The 22856-nt window shown below is 41.1% G+C and overlaps 2 long non-coding RNA genes across 4 annotated transcripts; one reads left to right on the top strand and one right to left on the bottom strand.

Annotated features, from left to right (window-relative positions):
- The first annotated feature begins 769 nt into the window (after positions 1-769).
- On the top strand, positions 770-2461 carry LOC124312225. The gene is made up of 7 exons (XR_006910412.1): positions 770-1011; positions 1110-1209; positions 1271-1386; positions 1463-1630; positions 1709-2125; positions 2212-2357; positions 2425-2461. It is a non-coding gene; the product is annotated as an uncharacterized LOC124312225 (long non-coding RNA).
- Positions 2462-3407: 946 nt separating this feature from the next.
- Positions 3408-16914, bottom strand: LOC124312201. 3 transcript variants are annotated; one of them, XR_006910339.1, is made up of 8 exons: positions 16900-16914; positions 16613-16824; positions 16344-16438; positions 15939-16153; positions 5099-5206; positions 4479-4739; positions 3901-4062; positions 3408-3857 (listed from the first exon to the last, which is right to left on the bottom strand). It is a non-coding gene; the product is annotated as an uncharacterized LOC124312201 (long non-coding RNA). The 3 variants fall into 3 exon arrangements; XR_006910337.1 differs by having other exon boundaries at positions 3408-4062; XR_006910338.1 differs by having other exon boundaries at positions 3408-4062; positions 5099-5202.
- Positions 16915-22856: the final 5942 nt, after the last annotated feature.

Below are 22856 nucleotides of genomic sequence, written 5' to 3'. Positions count from 1 at the left end.
ACTAATGAAAAACTGGTATAGGACTTGCATAGAGGCCCTGAAAAGAAAACCCGTCAACATCAGCACCCCAATCAGATGTGATCAAGTAAGAGAGAATAATTAGTCTCAGTCGATGAAATTCCTATCCTACTATAGGAAGAATTCCCAAATTTGTAAAAATTTGGGAAAGAAACGGAATATCTACAGTCCCACGCCCTTTTCCTATTTCCAAGATGAATTTAATCATTTTTTTTAGCCTATGAATTATTTGTTCATTTTTGCCAATATAGAAGCCCACTTTTTGCTTATAAAGTATGGACGCTACCAATAGTAGTTACTGCTGCTAATTCCCCGATTTCTGCCTTTTTTCTATGAAGGATTCAAGAAATCACCGAATTATTGAGTCTTCGTTGCTGAGGGAGATGATACCTTTTTAAAGTAACTTCTGATTGCAGAAATGGAATTTTACGAAGCTGGAACAAGTGAACAGATGCTAAGATTCTAAGCGATTTTATGAATTGAAAAACTGAATTCTGGGAATCGTTTACTATGAACTGGAACTCTAGGACATGCATAATCGCAGCTATAATATATATCACCCAGCGTCTCTGTACTTCGCTACTCGCTAGGCGTGTAGGCGATGCTACTCTACTCCTCCGAATCAGTATCCCCAGGTAAGAACTTTGAAAGCTCCCATGATGAAAGCATCAAGATAGTTTTATGTAATTAATTCGTAATAAATTATACTTGTGACTTGTTCTTTCCTTTGGCAAGCTTTTAGTGCAATATAAGCAACACCTCGTCAATCTTCAAAAACTATGGCACGCCTAAAGAGTCACAAACAAAATGTTTAAATTAAAAAAAAGTTTCGCCACAACGCCACCTAGCGGTCAAATATAGAACTGCATGCAGCTTATTCCTTATTCGCTTATTCGTCAGAACGTGAGAAGTTATAACACAGGTAATAAATCATTTCATCTGATGTCAACAATCAACGTTAAGCTAGCTTCGAAAATTACCAATGATTCATAGGTAAACTCGAGTGATTTCGTCTGTAATAACTTGTCGGTGATGTGTTCTATTCCTTGTATATGTTGGTGGATAACCTTAATGTTTTTCATCACTCACAGTCAGTGAGTCAGTAAACGTGAAAGTCATGCAACCTACCGTCAACTATTTTGTTCAAACTCATTGTATTCAGCTACTGAATGTGTCATCAAGATGATACAGGTAAAAACCAACACTACCTTAGTTTCATGCTAAAACATATATTCTTCTCATGTTTTATTAGGATTAATCTTAATTATCGGCTGTTTCTATTGAACTTGCTAGATCACCGACCCCAGCATGGAACAATCTCTCATTCCATCTTATAAAGAATCTTGGATAACTGATTTGTGGTTTCATGTGTATAAAAGTTCACTTGTCATGTTACTGAACATTATTAATTGCAGTCTAATATGAATTTTTGTTTTATTTACAGGTTTCTAAATTGGCATGACTGACATACGAGAAGTTATGTCCTTCCAAGAAAAGGACTTACAGTCAACAAGATTCCTTGTTTGCTAACCCGTTGGCTGCTACCCATGAATCTCCCTATTTTTCAACAACAAAAAAAGAGGTTAAATATTGTGATCATGCTATCATCATTGTAAGTTGTGTTTACATTGAATTTAGAGAAGTTGTCATACTAATAGTAATTTTAATAATTGTTTGGTTTCTTATTTAGATTTTGCCTATAAGACCAAATGTGGGACATCTGGTTATCCCTCCAAAATAAGGCAATGACCACACGTTCAACGCGGATCATTCGCTTTGTCATCGAACTTGACTCATTCCATCTTCTGGATTGCTTAGGAAAGCTGATTGGTGTTACCTGTGTAACTTCATTGTCATGTCACTGAATTTAAATTTTGTTTACATTTTGTTTCTTGATTTAGCCATTTAGGTAATGACCGAGAAGATGTGGCTACATGAACATCATTTAGGCGGTCAGCATCATTCGACTACCCAACCGGCTACTACTACTCTGCTCTCAACACAGCAAGGAGTTTTATCCTTAGATTTTTGGTTGTTCGCGATGTGTGATGCGGTGTGATGGCGTTTCCTTGGACGTGACTGATGATTTTGACGAGAAAAATATTGCGTGAGTATTATACTTAAAACTGTTTAATTATTCTTTTACTTATTTTTAAAATGTTTTTTTTTTTTTTTTTTTTTTTTCATTTACAGGTTCTAACCTTCAGGTTCCTAAATATGAAAAGTAATGTTCTTTCAAGAAAGTCAACGACGTCCCTTACTCCCTTGTTTGCTAACCCAAAGGCTGCTACCCTTGAATATCCCTATTTAGCGCCTTACACAGTCCCTCTCGATTTGAGGTATTGCTTTTTGTCGCTACAATCTTATTAAAAATTATTGTCATCCAATTAAATGTTCATTCTGCAGGGTAATCCTTCGCTACTGATCATGGACTCCATTGGTGAAACTGAAAATCGACGAGAGAATGCTGTAATCAAAGACTGATAAATTGTGTAGTTAGATTAAATTACAAGTGCATTTCTGGGCTCCCTTCTTTTCTGCGGCCCCGTTTCCCTAACTAACCACTAACCAACGCCCGCCGGTGGTCACTCACCCGCTGTGAAACCAGGAGGAGGGGAGGGCTCTGGTTGAACGGGGACTTGGAAGGCGCATGATCCGACGAAAACTTTTAGAGGGTCATGAGTCTATCCCGGAAGCCTATTATGACTAATCGCTTCCCAGTAAAACTTGCCTCGCACTCTTCTCTCTTCTTCCATTTCCAGGTAATCTCCCTGGATCTACGCCGACACTGCATGTGCGAGTTTTAGCAAGCAATCCGCCACCCAATTTGACAAAAAGTGATAGTTTGTTTCCACGGAAATTTCGTCAGACGGTTTCACAATTTCTAATTCAACATGTAGAAATTTGCATCTTGTCTTCTGGTGCAAATTGTGATTCTTTAAGCCTGATTAATTTAGGTGATGTGTTAAAAGAGCAATCGTGAGTAGCTAAACAATTTAACTAATTCACTTTTTCTGAATATTTCGGTTTTAGATCACTATGTTGTTTTTAGATTTTCTTGTGATCTATCTTCAAAATATTCTGAAAAAGCGAATTAGATGAATTTATTGGCTACTGACAATTTTTTAACAAATCTCTTAATAATCAAGCTTAAAGAATCGCAATTTGCACCAGTAGACTAGATGCAAATTTCTACATGAGATTGTTGAACTAGAAATTTTTTAACCGTCTGACGCAATTTCCGTGAAAACAAACTTTCACTTTTTGTCAAATCGGTTGGCAAATTACTTGCTAAAAAACTTCGCAAAAAAAAAATTGTCACAAACTGGACGCTCTGTTTAATGAATTGTTTATTTTGTAAATGTTTCATAAGATAAATGAGTTTTACATATTATATAAATGGGAATTTATTCAACAACAATATTTACCTATTCCAGTTATTTGTGGGTAAATGGGGGTTTAAGGAATAGATGTTGGTGGAAGTTATGGGTTTTAAGTAATGGATGTTGGAAAATTATGTGGTTGGTGGAATAGATGTGATTATATAGATAGGTATATGGATGTGATAGACAAAGGATTTAATTTCCACCTTATTAAAACAAACCACGATTCCTTCTAGTTAATGAAAATCAATTGCCCCCCCCCCCCCATATCCTCCTCGCTGGTTTCCCAATCGCGAAGGCATGTTTATTATTTGTTCAACGTAAAAATTCCCCGTATTACATTTTTTTTTCATTCTCAACACATAAACGGTTAACTTCATAGACGCAAATAGCAATTAAACAAAATACTGGATGTAACTTATGTAGCACAACACCAGCGATTCAACACCAAGGAACCTTTCTGTTCTTTTTCAACATATAAACGGTTAACTGCATAGACACAAATAACAATTAAAACTGGATGTAACTTTCATGCACAACACCAGCAGTCCGGCACCAAGGAACAGCAACAGCAAAACTCGATCCAACAAATCTTTCACCAGTATAGGCTGCAACAACATGCCATTTAGGACAGCAACATCACTGCTACGTAAACGTAAACCTATGACCAAAATGAAATTAATGTTTGATCAATGGAAATTTCGTATAAAATTTTAAAAAAATCACTTCCAATGGATTTCACCCAAATATTTTATGACAACACTATCTGATAATCATAGTTTGAACAAAAAAATTACATGAAACTAGATTACTCATTTAAGATTTCATTACTTTTTCATTCATTTGAAATTTGCAGTGCTCTGCAGGGAAACAAAAACATTCTTCTACAGTATCTGCCTATCTTGTTAACCAATTCCCCTTAAACAATAATCCATAACTCAATTTACAGATGATCAAAGGAAAGAGAGCTGTTGACATGATGGAATCCCCAAATGTTAAAATTAAACAATGTAAGTAATTATAGTAGTCCAAGCATGATACTTCCCAAGTTAGAACTGATAATTTTTATCAAATTACCATTTCAAGGAGTCTTCTTGCAGTTCTACTAGATGTCCAACATTCCGGCAACCACAAATCCACAATGCAGCATGATCCAGTGCCAACTCGGATATGGCTGATCCCAGAAGACTTGAAGCATGGGACTCTCCCACACTCCAGGACAACATCAGCACCAAACACTGCATGCAACAGCTCAATTTAATCACACCTTTCACTGGATGACTGCAACGAATCCATGCGCACATTAGACTGCAACAAAGAAGCGCAGACTTCACCTGGCTATTGAAAAACAAAAACAAGTTACTAACAAGGAACATAATCTCATATGACATAACAAAACAACAGACAGAACGTATGAACAGCAGTATAACAGCAGTATGAAGTTAAACTATACAATCTCTCAGAATTACCTTGATAAATCTTCCACAGGAATTTGTAGTTGTCAAGTTTTCCAACTTGAAAATAACAAATGTAATCCACATTTCCATAATGGTCTTAACTCATAATTGCAACAGAGAAGCAAAGGGGTCTACTCTCTAGTCATTAACTAAATCTGTAGTGATCAACTATCAGTTGAATACAAAAAAAAAAAAACACAAGATTTCCCAAGTTACAACCAATAATATCAATCAAATTACCAATTCAAGAAGTTTTCCTGCAGTTACACTTGGTATAGCACCAGCTCGATAAACTGCATGCAGAAGCTGCAACTCAACCGTGACTCGATCACAACTTTCACCAGCTGGCTGCAATAAAACCACATTAATGATACTACAGCCATGAAGTTCAGACTTTGTCGTGTTCTATGTAGGAAAAGTGAATTTTTGTATGTGGTTCTATATTTGACTGCTAGATGGCGTTGTAGCAAAAGTTTCCTTTTTTTTATATTATTTTTTGTGACCCTTTCGGCGTGCCATACAGCTAAATAAAATAACGAAAAAATAACTCAATTCAAGTTTGAATTCAGTGTTGGTATCAATCAGTGTATCTTACGCTCACATAAGCAGGTGCCCCCCATCGCCCCCCATCGACTATCGTTGGCATATAAGTGAGGGAGGGAGAGTGAGTGCATCTCCAATTCTCCATGTAACCTTTATATTCTTCATCTTCTTTCATTTAATGGAAAATAAAACACTTTTCCTTTAATAGGAAAACAAAAATAGAAAACTGATGGAATGCACAAAATAATAACAACAAAATGCAGGCTCAATTTATACTGAAAGTCTTTATTTTTCACATTTAAATCTTATCGCGCGTAGCAATCATAAAACAAACAAACAATGAGATATATAATAATACGGTTGTCGTTGAAATCATTTCTTTCCGATCGAACGGGTGACAATGAGACGAAAGTAAAAGTTCAACGCTGATAAACGAGAAACTAACAGTTAAACGTTTCACTCGAAGGTGAATATCGATTAGACGTTTCGGATAGCAGACCCGGAAGGAATCGTAACAGGGTCCCGGACATGATCCTGGACAACCCAGTTGTATTGCTTTACAGCTTGGCTTCGGGTGTCAATTGATTGTCTGGTCACGGCTGCGAGGCTTGTGTCATTGTCGAATCACACCTGCATCCGCACGACAGACGATCTCAAGGAAATCCAACTGAAATGATAATGCGGACGAATATAAGGGAAAAAGACGCGAGAGAAAAATGGTTTGAATGAAAAAAGTTTAAAATAAAGAAAGAGGAGATCAAAAAGCCGAGTGAGACTGTAGCATATACCCTGGTTATGTAATGTCACAGTATAGACAAAGACGAGCATTTGCTTGTTGGTGTCGGATAGACAAGAGATAGGCGAGGGCGAGAAAAAGGTGTTGGAGTGCAGATTAAAATACTGAAAAAAAAAAGAGAAAAGCACTCGGGTCTTCTCTGGTTGGACAAGGAGGAAAGTAGGGAGGAAGCGGTGGTTAAAAGAAAAGGTTTCCTTATTCCAAACCCTCCGACAAAGCGACAAAGAGAGGAGGAGCTCATCTACACGATGTATCTTGGTCGACCATCTCCGCCTTTGATCGACCGACCATTTGCAATTCTACAGAGAGAGAAAGAGAGACTCTATGAAGCCTCTGTTGTATACAGCCCCAGTTTTGGGGGGATTTTTTTTCAAACTCAAAGAAAAAGATAAAAGAAAATTCTGGATTTTCTGTTGCAGCAGCGCTGGAGGCCTATGCACACCTTATTTCTTCCCCCCGGGCTTTGTGAGCCCCATCACTCCTCAGGTGTGAGAAAGAAAACCTGCGTCTCAAAGTGTCCAATCCAACGGTTGTAAAATCATCGGCGTTTTGGTGTTCACCCAGCTGAAATTATTCTGTTTTTTTATTCCAGCGCGACCCGTCGATAGCCTAGCAAAACGTGAAAGGTGATTTTCTACTATACCCCAAAAAACCGCTGGGCTCCTCTTCCGACAAAGACGATTACTCGATTCGGTTGCATGTTCAATCTTCCTACGCTTTTCAGTCGGAATGGAAGTGGGGGGAAATCACATCTGAAGAAGAAGACACAAAATAAAATGTTTAAATCAAAAGGGGGAATCGAAAAGTAGCATGTTTCAGCAGGAAATTATATATCTATCCGGCGGAATCGATGCCGAAGCACGAAGTCAGGGGAGCTTCTTTATAAACATCAAAAGAGAAAATATCACGTGCGTTCCCCCTAAAAAAAAAAAGTCAATTTCCTTCATAACCTAATCAATAGTCTATTTTTTGAAATCAAAAGAGTCGATGCAGTAGCAGCAGTAGCTCAAGTTAAAATGGTAATCGGGAATATAAGTAATTTGTTCACAATCACGCTCTCAATATATAAAAAAAAAAACCCAAAAAATCGTGCTACTGCTGCTGAATCCCCCGGTTTTTTTGTTCTTCTGGAGTTTAAAGAGAATGAAGACATAGGGCAAGTTCATCAGCGGCTGTTAACTGCGTAGTTTTTCAACTTTCCCGTTGATGGATGAGCTGGAGTTGGAAGAGGAGAGCTTTCAAACTCATTTCAAATGCTAAAAAAAAAATAAAAATGAAACAGAGTCGGGAAATTATCACAGATGGGCATGGCCGCTGTCTTCTGCATGGTGCGGGAGAGAGTCGCATTTATTTTTGTTGGAAATTGGCCAGCAGCGTTCTATTGCACAACGAGTTGTGTGTGAGTGATTTTATCGCACCCAGAATGAAATGGAGGTTGTTGCCTGCTGCCTTGGGTTGGTATTACCTATTGCATCTATAGTCTATAGCCAATGCTCCTCCGCTCCCGCAGCCCGGTCAATTTCCCCCCACCCAGCTGCAAGGTGTGTTCGCCATCAGTTGCGTGCACGTGCGCTCGTGATGCTCTAAGCGAACGGCAAAAGTGCCAGCAACCTGGAGGGAACTCGACAGGCTCCATCGCTCGTATAACCCCATGAATAGAGAGTATAACCGCTCGTTTATTTGGCCCGGCTCACGCACGGCCAATGTATAGCTAGACACAGTGTGCCACAACAACAACGCCAAAGCCCAAAAAGAAAAAAGGAGAATCTATATACCATCACACGACGAAAGAGAAAGAGCCACGCAGTCTGGCCGATGAAAAACTTTTGCCTAATGGGAGTGTCTCTGGCACTCTTCCGGGGTTCCGGCCCAGCAGCCATAGACTTGGCACGGAGACAAGAAGTTTCCTTTTTTTTTATTTCTCCGATGTACACAGGACACAGGCCGGGGGGGGAAGAGGCTTTCGTTGTTTTTCTGGGTCGCTGTCAAGTCTTTTCACACGACTTTAATGTCAAGAGTCTGTTGGGCTGAATCACTTTCGAGACTATACGAGCGCATATATATATATAATCCGCCGGAATGTATTGCGCGTTACTGGCCTGTCGCGATCGAATGACGGATGGACGAATGCTGCTGCTGCAGCTCTGAATAGACATCTTTGTTTCGACATCGTCGTTTCGGCCCTATATATATTCCGAGTGTCTCTTTCTCTTATGTAATAAGCCAAGCGATGAAGATCTCTCATTTCCACGACTCGGGTCGTCTGGAGTGGAAGTGCGAGCGGCTGGGCTTCGGTCGTGATGCATCATATACTCTTAATGAAATTTGGTGGAAGGCCAGCAACCAACAAGCCCATCTGGGTCTGCCCGGGACCCCCCCAGTTTATATATGCTGCCCCCGCGGGCGTGGTGCACACATAAACACATCATTCGATTATCTTCTCGTCTAGATGAGCTGGATATGCGGCGATATGGCGATATGGCGAGTGCGCTGTCATGTGCTGTTTTTCTCTGGGGCCTTCTATTCATTTTGGATGGGGGACTGGGAGTTGAGTAGTATTATTCCATTCAAACACTATATTCCTCCTCATCTGTACGGGCCACTCCCCTATCTCGTATTGTTGTGTCTATAACCCGCCGAGTGGCCCATGTACATATGGAAAAACGACGACGACGACGAATAAACGATGCGTAGAGAATGGGCCGGAACGTCGGGAAGCGCGCGTGCTGGGCGGGAGAGAACAGACACGTATATAGTAAGTACTACGCCGTCCACAAAAAGGAGAGAGACGGACAGGCGTGGCTGGAAGAGAAAAAAAAAGGAGGGGGGGTCTCAAATTGTCACGGCATCGTACTGCGGCGGCGGCAGCCCACGCAATCCTCTGCTGGAAACAAACAGCTGGGCTGGATTTCCCAGCCAAAAAAAAAAAAGGAAAGAAAACCCATGCAGCCAGCGTGCGGCCCGGTCGGCGCTTATTAATAATCCCCCCACCGACCAACAATGTGTGCGCCCCACACACGTCTTGATCTCCGTATCGGGTGGAAAAAAAACAAAAAAACAAAAACAACTTTTGCCCAGTCATTCACGCCGAAAATGTTGGTCACACACGTCTTCCACAGTTGACTGTCTTGATCAGAGAAAAGAGGCGGGCGACAGGAAATTCCCGTCGCTTTCATTTCGTTCGTGTATTGTGTAGCTGTCGGGGAAACAAGAAAATAATAATCTCTCCCGGGTCGTTCGTTTCGATCAGACCAGCTGAGAATCTCAAAGAGATGCTGTTTTCCAGTTGGCTGCGTCCCGAATCGACGATAAACCACATAGTGCCTTGTTGTCTGTCCCATCCGATTTCATAAGAACGACACGTCCCGGACTCTCTCTCGGTCCCAATGATTAAGTTTGTCTTTTGTTCAAGAACATTTGTCACGAACTGGTTCTATAGATTTAAAAAAAGGATTACCTGTTCATCGGATTATGGCTTATTGTTTGACATGTGACTGGCAAACCTTTTCTTTTTTCTTATCACGAATATTATTTGATCTTGTCAAGCGCATTAGCTTATTATTACGCGACTTGCGCATGCGCTGGAGGACACTTGATTCCTTCCACATTTGGGGCTTTCAAATTTATTAACCGGCAGTTGATTTCCGATTTTAGATTTCTGGATGATGATTGTTCGTGACGGGAATCGAGCTTAGTACAAAATGGCGAGGAGAATCTCGCGTGACCGACGTGGTGCACAGCAGTCGTAGACAACTCCAGTCGAGCTGAAAACATGTCTTCCTTACCATTGTTAAAATCTTAGACTCTACAATTAGTCCGGCCCGTCGGAACGCGCAAACGTGACTGGATAGACCCCGTCATTGTCACCCCGTTTAATCCTTGTTAACACTCGTAGACAAAACAAAACAAAAAAAGCTGTTGGCTGCGCACGCAAAGGAAAAGTTAGGCCAGCAATATTACGTCTACAAAAGTTAATCCTGTTGAACACACAAAATAACGATTTCCGTGGCATTCAACGAAATCCTATTACATATATATTTTTTCCCCGTGACAACAACGAGCCGACTTTTGTTCATTCTTTTCATTTTTTCTCGGCTAAGCTTTTTCGGCTTTGGTTGGGGAGGAAAATCAAATCAAAGTTTTTCAGATTGCAGTCAACTGCGAATGCAATATCCAAGATATTCGAGCTAGCGGATGATCATTAGATAATATTTCAGAAAACTGCGACGGAAATGAAGTTTCGCTACATAACATTTCTCTTCACCCAATAAAAAACAGTTCGGTGGGATTATTATATTTTATTTGATTTTTTGTTCGAGCGCTTGCCGCGCTGCCGAGCCGAGACCCTTAGATGTCGGTGCTTGTACGCAAGTATAAATATCCTTTTGGAGTATAGGCCATAAGTTAGACGCTGATGGAGAATCGTGAGACGTTTCTTTATTAAAAACTCAAAGGAGAAAAAGGGAGGATGAAGGAGAAATGCGTCATCAAAAACAACATTAAGCCTTTTTTATTTATGAAACTGTTAGGAAACAAGTGACAGGCACAACGATTGTAAAAATCCCCCCATTTCTCATGCCACCGCGCGGTCTACTTAGTTTTTCCTCTTTTTTTCTTAAACGAAACACAAGAGAGAAAAATAACAGGCCCTCGTCTTCCTATATAATACATAAGTTATATGTTTTACACAAGTCGAGTGTGTGGTGGGTGCTGTGTAGTACCTTTTGCGGTGCCCATTCCGTGTTTCTGCCTCGATGGCATATAACAGTCGTCTAAGTTGGGTAAGGCCCGTTGGCTAAAACATATGTAACACCGATTTCACTGACGTTGGGCTGGCCATTAGAAATACACCTCTCCTATATATATCTTTCATCTTATTATTATGAATACATGGGCGATAGATGGTAAATCTCCCGGCTAATTGCTCTTTTGTGTCTTGTGCCTAAAGAGGTGGTACATGCCAGTGAATTGTTGTCGCTATCTCAGATAATATGCCTTTTGAATATAGCGTTGAGATTCTCCGCGTTCATTTCGGTTGGAAACAGCTGGGCCAACCTTGACTGTCAAATGTTGACCCCCTCATTTCTAGCGTTATAAACGGCCTGCGACTGCTGTGGCTTGAAAATTGTTGCTTTTCATTCCAAAGTCAAGAGGAAAGAAGAAAAAGAAGAGAGAAACATCAAGAAGAATAAGAAACCTAACCTTTTCTTTCTTTCTTTCTTTCCTGCTATTCATGGCGAAAGAAAAAAAAAAACTCCGATTCCGGATTGGGGGATGAAGTCTTTTTTCTTCTTTTTCTTGTTCTGCAGCTGCAGTCCAGCAGCATCGAGAGACCGGCTCCCCGCTATTCAAGAGCCCCTTTTTCTGATTTCTATAGGTGTCGGAGCCAAATAAGAAAGAGAGAGATGAGGCACTTGGTCCGCAGAGAACCAAGAAAGGATTTCCATTCAATTCAGTCAATAGCCGAATCGAAATGAAACTGCCCTTTTTTCTTCTTCTTATTTCTTTCTCTCTTTTTCTTTCTTTCTATTTCGAGATGTGTACACGAACTTGCTGCTTTTTTTTGTGTGTGTTGTGAGACTTTCCGTTCTCTTTTCTGAACGTAACCGTTCGACTCTTGCTATATCTTGTCCTGTACACCTGGCGCACAGTCTATCCGACAGCGTCCTCGATGACAAGTCCCGTCCACTCGCTCCCGCCTCCGCAGTTATCACGTCTACACATAGCAAAAACGACATTCAAAGACTTTGATCAACAGTGAACTGCAAATTTAGTGCGAACCGATCCAGCCAATAGCCAATAATCGACAAAGAAAGGCACAGCCAACTATTCCGACATGGATTACTACAACCAGTTCTCACGGGCCAGCGGATCTGTCATCAGCAGGTAAGGTCTACTTCTCAGTCACCCGTTCTCACCAAACAAAAAGAGTATTAGATTTGTATTTTTTCCCCTTCCAATGATTGTCGGCTCCTATTCAACCGCGTCCCGAGAAACGGATCGACAATCCTGTGGGAATCGGAAGGATTTCCCATTTTTTCAAAATAAAGTAAGGTGCTGTTGATAGGGGGGGGGGGGGGACGGGCAATATGCCATTTTCGCTATGAAAGTGTGACAATTTGCGACAAGGGAACACAGCCGGTACGAAATTCTCTTTTCAAAAGAGATAAAAAAGAAACCCCAAAAAATTCAAATGTATCCATTATAAAAGGTTCCTCTGCGTATATCAAGGGCGATAAAAAGGGGGAGATCAACCCATTGGCTGTGTGTCGGTCGGTTTCGAACTTGGAAGCGAAAAAACTTAAGCGCACTGTGCGGTAAACCGGCAAAGTACGACGTTACTTTTTTTTAACGATTCCCATGAATTCCACCCGACGAATCAAAATTGTATATTTCTCTCTCTCTCTGTCTGAGAAATAAGAAAAATATAAAAATCCCAAACAATCTTTGTCTTTGGAACACGTGCAGAGAATGGCACTACCGGGCTATAGACTGTACTACACACACATGTATAATAGTCGTGAAGTTCTTTTCTTTTTTAATAGCTCTCTTGCCTTTTTCTCTCTACTCTCGAGGCAACAGTAGTTTTATCGTCCATTTTCTTTTCTTTTTCGTTCTGCGGCGGACGCGTTTGAAATGTTCATCGGGAGAGATATATGAGGCATATAAGCCGACCCATTATATCAAAAATAAAAGAAACTCTCCCGAGAGACTTGATTAAGGTTGAAGCGCCAGTTATATACGTACGTACATTTCCTGCTATTACCACACGCACGTATATCTAAAGAAACACGGCCAGACAGTGTGAACACTTGCAGACGTCGAATCCATCTATCATATTCCGCATTTTTGGGTTCTCCATCCAATCCGGGCCGCTATGCACGACGACAGAGGAATTTTTCTCTAGCGATTCCAGTTCGATTTTCCATAGACTCTGCATTATACATTTACGTTGATGTATGCATGTATGCGCGCACACACACAGTCGCGGAGGGGGTGAATAAATGTAGTTTACAAGATTCCTCCAACACCTTTTATTTTTTGGAGGGGAAAAAGGAATATAAGCTTTTCCGATTCACATGGATGTTGTCGCTTCTCTTTTTTTTTATTTCTTGGGCACCGGCCGTCCGTCCGTCCGTCGGTCCGTCCCCCCCCCCCCCCCCCCTACGTGTTATTGTTTCCTCTTTTCCAGACACTTTGTTCCAGCACAGCCTATAGGAAAACGCGATAGAAAAAAGCTGCTGGGGGCGATGAGGCTTCACCCAAATGCACCGAGGGAAAAACAAGCACACACACATATAGAGAAAGAGAGAGAGAGATATGTTATTCTTCTTCTTTTTTTTCTTATATTCTTTGACACAAAAAGCGTGTTGCAGGTGTTGGTTTCCTCCGCCTCCGACAAGCCGCTAATGGAACAGCCCTTCAGGGATCTTCTGGTCACTGGAACATTACTTCCCTCTATCTCCTTGTGTATTATTCTTCTTCTTCTTTTTACTCCCCCCAGTGTGTACCTTTTTATTTTTCTTTAAATCGAATTCTTAGACTTGGATGATGTTTCCCTCTGGCCCCCCCCCCCCTTAAAAATGGCCCCCTCCCTTCAGCTTTTTCTTATTGTTCTCTGTACCACTTGTGGGATCCCACGGCAACATGTTCACCTTCCATAATGGAAATTGAAGAAGCGCTGAATTTGGCCACCCCCCATTTTTGCGCTCAAAAGTGAAGAAAAGACTCGGAGGAACTAAAGCGAAAAATGCGACTGACTTTGCAGCCGCAGCAGCAGCAGCAGCCGGTTCAAACAATTCCAGATAATAATGGGCCCTTCCGAGAGAGTGTTCCAGGAGATAAGGTCGCCGTAGGCAACACTCAAACAGTGTAAGGTGGGTGCGGTGGAAAATGATCAAAAAACAGCGGCGATTTGCTCCAAAGTGTCAGAATGTGACACCTCATAAAAGCTCGATCGAGCTCTTCTCGCCTTGGATTATAACCATCATTTCGACATTCCTCTTGTAATATAATCCCCCCAACCTTTGATTCCGTCGCTGGATTGCGTGTGGATTGGAGGGAAAAGGGCCGCTACCAAACAAAATGAATTGATTCAACACTTTCGAAAAAACACCATTTCCAAGATAAAGGAGTTGGCCCCCGACTCTTTTTCTTTTTTTCATTTTTAAAAAGAGTTTTAAGTCGACATGATGTCTGTCTGTCACCGTCGTGGAGTGGACAACGCCCTTGTAGTGCCCACACCGCTACTACACTAAAGGTCCCAATATTTGGAATGGCACCCAGGTGCCAACTAACATTTTGCTCGTCGATGAAAAACTAAAAAGGGACGGCCACATTTTTTTCTGCTGACGTTTTATGTATTTAAAGAAGAAAGGAAGAACGAAAAAAAAATATATTTCCACCAAGTATAAAATATTTCTTTTGGCTCGGAGAGAGTTTGGTTATATTTTCCGAGAAAAAATCGCTCCATCTATTTATCTTTCTTGTAATAAAAAAGAATTTCGTTTTTCTTTTTTTTTTATTTGTTTGGACGTTTGTTTCCAAGCCGGTCTGTCAACACTCACTCGGTGTACGTGTGTGTGTGTACAGAACGACACGGAATTCAAGCCATGCAAATGTTGATCCAAGTGAGCGATCGTTATTTCTCATCCGGGCTCTTTATTTTTCAATTTTTTTTTGTTTTCCCCCTTTACAGCGCCCATATACTACTGCTGCTGCCCTCCCATTTCTTTTTCTGGTATAGTAGATAGATACACAAGTTGAGTTATTTTCATTGAAATGGCCATGTCTTTAAGAGTTGGTGCCCAATAAAAACACACCCATCTGTTTAGACAGATGGGCCCAAGAGCGCAGCTATACAGGATAGATATAGATATGGTGATGGCGCGCTCGAGGTGCTACGCGGCTGTCGTGTAGTCACTTTTGTTGTGTTGAGGTTTCGTGCGCTGCCAGGGCTCATGTGCTGCTGGACTATTAGGAGAGAGCCTTACCTCACACGGTGGTGGTCATTAAAGTCATAAAAATTTCCCTTTTTTTCTCATACACGGAGAGAGAAAAAGAGACTCGAAAGAAAAAAGGCTCTAGTCTAAGCTTTTATGAAAAGCACATCAGAGAGATATACACGTCTGTCAAAAGAAGCGGGGGCTAATATTCACGATTTCAAGAGGATTCCAAATAAACTTGACGTCCGCCGAATATAAAGAAGAAAGTGGAAGATCAAAAGCCCAATCCGAATTTATATTCCCTTTTGGAATTATGACAAGTGCTGCGAGAGAGAGAGGGAAGAAAGAAAAACCGTTTCAATCTTGATAGCAACCATCTTTTTGATATGATATATTCCTTTTAAAAAAGAAAGGTACATATTATATTCCCCCGTCTTTCCTTTAGCGAATAAATCTTTGCCCTTCTATTATCCCGCTCCCCGATTCTCCTTTTTGATGTTTTTTCCTGTTTCTTTTGCCCAACTCACCATTCCACTTAATCTCTTATTATTTGCGGGGACAGATTATGAATAAACGAGGAGGTCCCGGTGTGGTCCCTCTCGGTCGTAAAAATTTTCTAGACTTTGCTTTTTGATTGAAGCGTTTAAAGTTCGAATGGTTTTGAATTCGATAAGAGACAACAGTTTCAGTCAAACGCCTATGGCTTGGGAATAATCGTACTCCCCTACAATGTAACGTATTGGTAACCAAAGCCACCAAATAATCAAAAAGGAAGAAAAGCTTCAATTTTTCCTACCTTTAAGCCTGGGAAATTCGGCCAGGCATCCATCCAAGTGCTGCATCCGCAGAAGATTTGACTGTTACACCAAGTGGGATAGGAAAGAGGAGATCCTCGTGAATACACCCACACTCACATGGGTGTACACGAGAACATTTAGAGAAAGGGGAAGAAGAGATTCGGAACTCAATCGTCATCAGTAGGTTCTCCAATCTAACAGGATCTGTTTATATCTAAATAAAAATAGAAAATGGGGTAACAAAAAATATTTACAGAAACAAAAAGTTGAAAAGGAGATGGTGGGTAAATCCTAATTGTTAATGAGAATTTAAAGTTTACATGTAATAAACTGAATTTATGAAATTCATGCATCATTAAAATCTCTAGCAGGTCACAGGTTAATAAAACAATGAAAATCATTACCAGAGTGATGATACTAAGATTGTTGCAGTGGTCAATTCCACCAGTACCAAATCTTGTATATCGTGTTGTTATGATGGGCAGTTCAGGCCTCAAATCTGCACAAAGGAGAAGGTTACATAATACAAACAAACTGTCATGCATCGACAGGGGGTTTAGATAATCAATGCTAGTCAGGAAACAGGAACTAACATTTCACACATTTGGATCATGTCTAACTCTTCTATTTCAGCTGCCATAATCATTCTATTTGTATTCTTAGTGTTATTTACCTGCTATAAACAGCACAGAGTGTCCATTCAGCTATTCTATAACGAGACGCGACCAGAGTTGACAAGACGATCACATTTTTGTCATTTTATTTGTAGAGCTATTTTTCGTGCAGACACGTTACGTTTCCAAAACAGTGGTCGTTCAGAGATTTCTTTGTAATCTTAAAAACTTGGTTTATGAGCAGACGACACTCATCTTTTAATTAATCATGCTACAATAAGATATCGATTGAAATTTTTTAAATAATCGACCTCCCAAATTCACCGATTAAAAGTGGTTTTCTCACCCGTGCTCGGCTATCGCTGATTGGATCGAAAATGATTTGGGTCTCTAATAGTTGGTCTCATCAAGTTACACTGAACCCATTTCCAAGAATCGGCAGATATAATTGCTTTGAGACCGGAATCGCCAGCATAATCAGACCCTCCTGGAACCCTCCTGGAACCCTCCCTGTTTGGCTTTCCAAGAGGGAATAACAAACAGACTAAATATACATAAACGCCAGAACTGAAAGAAAGACTTTCTTGCATATATTAGATCACGTGAGAGCCATGCTTACATGTATAATAAACGCGATTTGCACACGACTAGTTGATACAGAACTTTTATTCCCGCGTTTATTCGTCGCTTCGGTTGCCAAGGGTGGCGTCCACAAATCCACACACCCACGTCGTAATACACATTATAAATAAATTCATTCCCGTCAAATGAATTCGTAAAATTCCCTCCCGTGTGTTATAACCCAAACAATTGTTATCCAAAATTCACCCCCAAAAAAGAAAGAAACGTGTCAAACGGGAAAATCCTGTCGGGTAAATTCTCACGAAGAGTCACGCTCGCCAAACAGAGTTGAGCCTGTCGTGTGTGTGTGTGGTACCATATTATCAATGATTCAAATATAGTTGGTCCATGTCTGTCTCTCTCTCTCTCTCTATAAATAAAAGCCCGCAGGCGCTTCTAGACTTTTGGCCGCGTGCTCTATCTCTCTCTCTCTCCTCTGGCCGGGCGGCGTATGAGCTGCTCGTTGGCGTCCTTCAGCAGACGGTGTGACGCCGTTTCGTTTGCCCAGCATACCAACTGATGGGACTTGTGTCTCTTTGCTCGACAGATCGGCGAGGTAAATAAAGGCAGCACGTTCGTACAAACTTGCACGTATCTATACATATCAGGCCGACACGTTATTCGGGGATGAGGGGGGGACCCAGAGAGAGTCCGAGATTAACTTCTTGTGGTCTCCAGTTTGAAAGGTAATAAATGAGACAGTGTAGCAGCAGCAGCAGCAGCGTCCCCCCCTGCCCCATGCCAACTTGTGTATTGGGGGCAAGAGCAGCAACGGGAGAAAACGACCGAGGTGTAAGGGGAGTTTGACTCCCAGCAGCTGCTCAAAAGCATCCATCAGTAGCCGACATCCAGTTTCCACTGGCGAAACCAAAACAACAACAACAACAACCCGAATATATTTGAAAAAAAGAAAAAGGAAAAACTTTCAAATCTCTTCCATCAGCTCAAGCCAAAAAAGTTGAACGCATAATATAATAATAATATCTATACATATACAAGAGACGCACGCACTGGACGGGTGGTCTGTTTTTTTGTTTTCGGGTTGATCGAACAGAGAAACTCTCCCATCCAGCGACTGGGAATATTATAAATCGGGATGAATGTGTACATATGCACACACAGATAGAGAAGAAAGGATCGGCGATGATCGATCGGGAGAGTCTTGTGACAAGTAGAATATATCGCACCTATATAGCTCTGCTGCCCTAGATGGTGGACAACCCAATCCAATGGAGGACTCTCTTGTTACCGCTGTTAGAGGTCCATCCGTTTCGTTTATGCTGCCCCAGTCGGGAGAATAAATAAGGAGGGAAATCATATCACGAAAGGGGGTGGGTGGAATCGAATTCCTTATTATGTATCCCGCGTTTGGCAGCTGCTGCTGTTCTTGCTGGTTTCCCATCTAGGAAAGGAGAAGGAGGTGTATATGTATCTAATAAATGAGATCTCACTCGACGCTGCCATGGCATAAGCAATCGGGCGGATGTGAATTCAGCGCACACTTTCTATATATGCTGTGCGGATCGGAGCTCTCGTCATTTTTGGGTTTTATTTTCGGCGGACTTTGGAACACATCCCGCGTCCGCCCTTATCGCACGGGATGTGTGTGTGCTGCTGCGATGGCCACAGTGCCCACACAAGTCACGATAGGGATATAGCTCGTCCATTGAACAGTTGCCAAGCCATGGCCGTTGTTTATTCGATCTGAGGATGAATGGGTACACACTGGTCATAACAGGCGATGGCTATCAGCACCAAGAAAAAAAACCAAACAGATATCCTTGGTAATAATAATAATAATAATAATGACTAGTTTAATATAATATAACATCCCCATCCACCGAAAGATGATCCCATTTTTCTCTCTCCAGAGAAGGGATGACCTCGTTCTCCATGTCAGTTTTATTAGGTCCACTTCCGGTTGGTCGGGGAGGAGGGCGACGTGACGAAAAAAGAAGTAAAAGGAAAAAATATGATCTAACGCGTCACAGCTCGGCGTGACGGTGCCATTTTCATGCGTAAACGGCTCGTCTATTATGTTCTCGAAGTAGAGACGAAAGTCGTGCCCGGTTTTTCCTCGTCGTCCGCTTCTCGCCTTGCGCACGAACAACAGGGCCGGGGTAAAATTAAAAAGGCCAGCACACACACACTCATCATCACGCAACCTGTTTCAATATTGAATTACCCGCGCAGCTCGCCTCTCTGTTCAAAGCAAACGATCCGACACCTGTGTGTGTGTGTGTGTGTGTCCACCGTGTGTGTTTCATTTGCACCATCACGAGAGAGCGCGGACGGGATTGAGTTGTCGTCTACACTCACATTTCTCACGTTACCCACCGAAATAATAATTTGGAAAAAAATAAAATAAATGTCTTCATTTCCAACCGAATTGTTTTGAGACGGGGCTGTGCCAAAGGGAAACATTTCAAAAGAAAGACGAGAGCCAAAAGAAATTCGACGCTACGTATTTTTTGGTAGCAAAAGAATGAAATCAAACGTGATTTTTTCTCATGTCTTAAAAAAAAAATCTCTGGCCGGGATCATATAATAGACGCATATAGAAATCCAAATATCTATAGTATATATCTAGCCAAATAGAGAGCTGCCAGTCAAAATGTGAACGAAGAAAACTATGCTGCTGGCATGTCCATCACGGAGTCTTTTTTTCTTTTCTTTTTTCTCTGGCTCCGAAAAATAGACATGTCCGCGGTCGTGTTCCGCATTCACGGCGTAGTTCACGGCTCAGGGATATATACGTTATACGCAGCGCAACAAACCCCAAAAAATGAAAAATAAAAAAAAAAATGACATTCCAACGTCTTTCAAAATGTTTTGGGTTGTTTTTTCGTCCATCAATAACCATGTTTGATATTATATATGGTTCCCGTCCTGCTCTATGCTATATAAGCTGTATAATATACATTTATTGTGTAAGATAGAGACACGACATAATAAGACATGAAATACATGTACAAGTGAATCAGAACAATCGTGAAATCGAAAGAAAAAAAAATAAAATCCTCCGGCATATTTATTTATTCCCGGCCTGCTGGATGATGATAACGTTCAATTCCGTCGTTCTGGACGGCTGCATTTTTTTTTTGTTGTTGTTACTTTTACAATTTAATCTTTTTTTCTCTCGGTATTATATAAATAATGTTTTACATTTGACATTTTTTTTTGTTACGTTTGTTGGGGAATGGAACCAACTTGAATCGGTTCCACTTGGCGTAGCGCGTTGCTTTTCTTTTTATGCTCGACGGAGTTTTGATTCAGCGCTATTCCATTTGTTTGTTTCTTTTTGTGATGATAGCCTATGGAACATTATTATAGCTACAATATACATGTATATATACTCCCATTTCCGTGAAACACAAAGAATGGATGGCGATTGCGCAACATTTTCTTGCGTCGACATCGTGCCGATGGTTTTTCTTTCATTTCATTTCGTTCCGTGAAAAACAAAAAAAAAGAGAAACGGACTCGACTCGCTCGAATCGCCGTCACGTCGACTGTGACTGCTGGGCCCTTTGATTTCCGAAACGGATAAATAAATCAAAACTAAACACAAACAGATCGTACTAGCTTTTCATTCGGACTCGTTGATGACAGGCTTCCTTACATTGTCAAATAGTTGATTTAAAAAATTCACCACGACAACTGCTATTAGCAGGCAATTTTTGATGAAACGAAAATGACGTTCCAACATTATAGGATCGGCTCCGGAGGTGTGTCTTTTTTAAAACATTTTCTGTTGATGGCTCGCGTTTTCTAATATATAAAATATTTCCTTTCATTTGCACCATCCGGTCCTGCCCATTTTTTCTTCTTCTTAGTTCTTTGTCAGCCGTTTTGGCACAGCTGGACGCACGTATAGCCTTTCGGAGTTGAAGGAGTATATACATAGAGAGAGATTGTCTATAGTTGCTATAGAAGGGCACGCATGTGTATATAGAAAAAAAAAGGACGCCAGCCCCACCTGTGGCAACACCTTTTAGACTGGCGGGCGGGATTATCTTGGGAAAACAAACCGCACCACAATTGTAGAAATGTTTTTCTTCTTTTTCTCCCAAATTCGAATAAATAAAATGTTCATCCGAACAAAAGAAACAACTGGCGACTGGCTGGCTCTCTTTCCTCTATTCTTCATTATCACACGTAGAGAGAGAGAATAAGGTAAGTACACATATATATATGTACTACGCACAGGTACTTTTCTTTTTGAAAAAATTTCAGCAGGACGGACTCAACGGCCACTGAGAAAAAAGAAAAGACTCCTGACAGGATATTCCCCCTGCTGGGCTCTCCACTCTAACGAGTTCTCTCTCTCTCTCTCTTGATTTCTCGTAATGTTTAATTTTTTTATTTTATTTTTATTTCATTTCGGGTCTCCTGTTGTGTGTAATGCCGGGCGCATACGTGACCAAAGAGAAAAAAAAGGGCGGACCAATAGAACAAAAGTTAAGATTCTTCAGTTCTTCAGGTGTGAAACGAATAACCCAACAACAGCACCTGGCGTAGAATCTAAAATCTTCCCCCCAACACAAAAGAGACTTTGAATTCATGTAAAGTTGATTTTAATGATTGAAGAAACATCTTTGTTCAATCTTGGTTGTTAAATCTTGTAGCTGTCGCAGCGACATCTGGTGAGCGCACCTTTGGGTTGGCTGCGTCATCGAACTCTGTACGATAACTCTTGAATTTGAATAGTTTTCAAATTGTGTAATAACTCTCTCCCAGCTGTGCGCTGCTCATGTTTTGTTTTGTTGATTTTTGTATTTGTTTTCTTCCGAAAGAAAATGAGCGATTGTGAACGATGTTTTCCGGCAAACAAACGAGGGCCCTCCATCGCTTGACACTCCTTGATTTATTCACGACAGTTAATCAACGACACGGCTGTTTATTTGTTTGTTTGTTGCTTTCTTCCTATTTGTCGTTTTTATTGGCTATCTTGCCCAGGTCTAAACAGTTGTCGTTGTCGGCCGTCTGATTCTTCTTCTTCTTCCCACCGATCGTTATATATAGGTGCGTGTCGGTCACTTTGGAGGTTATTCCGCGTGTTCGTCGTTGCCCTTTTTCTATTCATTTCCAAATCAATCGATAACAGCAACTCTCAAAGACGTTCGTCCCGTCGCCAAGGCCAAAGTCGTAATCGTTTCAGAAACGATACGACGACAAAGGAGCAGTCCAGCAACGTCGTCATGACACGTCGATTGATACACCGGGAGAGAGGAGAGAGAGAGAGTCCCGGTCCAGCGCGAGACACATTTAAAAAATCAGCGGGAGGGAACAAAGTGGCTGGCCGTTCGCGGCTGACCGCAGTCAAAAAGCACACCGCTCCTTTAAATACACACATGTGCGCACAACATGTCGAACTTGATAGATATACTAGTCGTGCGTGAAACAATTGAAACACAAATAAAAGGAACATTGACAAAGTTTAAATGTTTTCTGTCCTTTTTGTTTTCTTTTCCCGTTCATATACAACAGCGTCGTATCTATTTCCAACTCTTCTTGTCCATCTTTGTACGAATGTTTTCCTGGCCAAACTGGTTGGGTCAGACGGAGCGCCGTTATGTATTAGCCTACGCTCTCCTGATGTTTATACGGTCAAACAAACTTTGAGACGGCTGTCGCGTATACACAGGTAGTAACGATTTAATAAGAAAATGGAAAAGTTTT

This window comes from Daphnia pulicaria, chromosome 8 (genome assembly GCF_021234035.1).
Source record: "Daphnia pulicaria isolate SC F1-1A chromosome 8, SC_F0-13Bv2, whole genome shotgun sequence".
NCBI classification, from domain to species: domain Eukaryota; kingdom Metazoa; phylum Arthropoda; class Branchiopoda; order Diplostraca; family Daphniidae; genus Daphnia; species Daphnia pulicaria.
The sequence above is the reverse complement of the archived record's forward strand: the minus strand, read 5'-3'. Positions and strand labels throughout refer to the sequence as shown.